Source organism: Pipistrellus kuhlii, unplaced genomic scaffold (genome assembly GCF_014108245.1).
Source record: "Pipistrellus kuhlii isolate mPipKuh1 unplaced genomic scaffold, mPipKuh1.p scaffold_m20_p_73, whole genome shotgun sequence".
Lineage (NCBI taxonomy): Eukaryota > Metazoa > Chordata > Mammalia > Chiroptera > Vespertilionidae > Pipistrellus > Pipistrellus kuhlii.
In genome coordinates this window covers 606,317-607,500 of record NW_023425577.1, presented here as the reverse complement: position 1 = coordinate 607,500, position 1,184 = coordinate 606,317, and positions in this window count along the sequence as shown.

The window sequence follows — 1,184 nt, the reverse complement described above, 5'->3', positions numbered from 1 at the left end:
CTTGGTTCAGATTTGGGCCCAGACGACCCAGCCTTGGAGGAGTTGGGGACCGCCCTGGCCTGGCTGGACCCAACCCTTTGAGAGGAGGGAGAGGAGCTTCACCTCCACCTCCCTTCCTTCCCCTTCCCATCTGGACTGGTGACTGATGTCTGTCAAACATGAAGAACTGGACCAGCATCTTCTCAGACCCCCCAATCTGGGCTGGGGTCCAGGGGGCCGAGACTCTGGGTCAAATGCAGGGAGGAAAGAGGGCACATGTGGTGGGACACGGCAGGTGTGAGAGTGCACCGTGTGCCTGTCAGCCGCATATGGCTGTGCTCTGTGGTGTGTGAGCCTGTGTGGTGTGTGGCCACGTGTGATTGGGACCATGTGTCTGGCAGAGCCCTCGTGTGACAGTGCTTCTCTAGGGCCGTATCTATAGCTTTGTCCCTCTGGGGTGGGGTAGGCGTCCCTGTCATCTGGGTGTGTCTGACTGACCCTCACTGTGCCCCTGGGTGTCTGTGGGTGTACCTGTAGGTGCCACTGGGTCCATGAGCGTGCCTCAGAGTGCCTGGGGCGGTGACCCCAAGACCGGGTCCTTGTGTTGATGGTGTCTTGTCAGTGGTGTGTGAAGGTGTGCGGGGCAGAGGTGTGCCTTCCAAGAGTGTCAAGTTGGAGGAGGCATGTTGTCCAAAGGCGAGTGAGTGGAGGGAGGACCCTCGGTTCCATTCTCCCTCCATCCTGCTGGGTCTCCATTGCTGGGTCTCCTCTCACCTCTCAGGATCTCTGACTTTGTCTGGGAGACCTGGTCCCCTGCCTGGTCCTGCCAGCAGGCACAGCAGGCTCCGTGGCCATTGGCTGGCTCCCACCCCACACCTCCGTCTTCCCTCTCCATCCCTGGCCCTGCCTCTCCTAAGTCCTGTCCCTCTGTCCCGCTGTGGGTCCTTCCTCATTGGTGCATTCCTCTCCATCTCCCAGGCCTCTGCCATCTCTTTGTCTCTCTCCGTCCCTGTCTCTCCCCCTTGGTTCCTAAGCGTCTTTCTTTCCCCATCTTCGGCCCTGCCTGTCTCTCTCCATCTTGGTCTCTCCCCATCTCTGTCTCTCCCTTCCTCTGACGGCAGCGGATGGGTCCGGGTGGGTCCGGGACAGCCAGGCCAGGGCGCTGGGCGCCGGGGCGAACAATACCCCATTCACGCGGGCCTCCG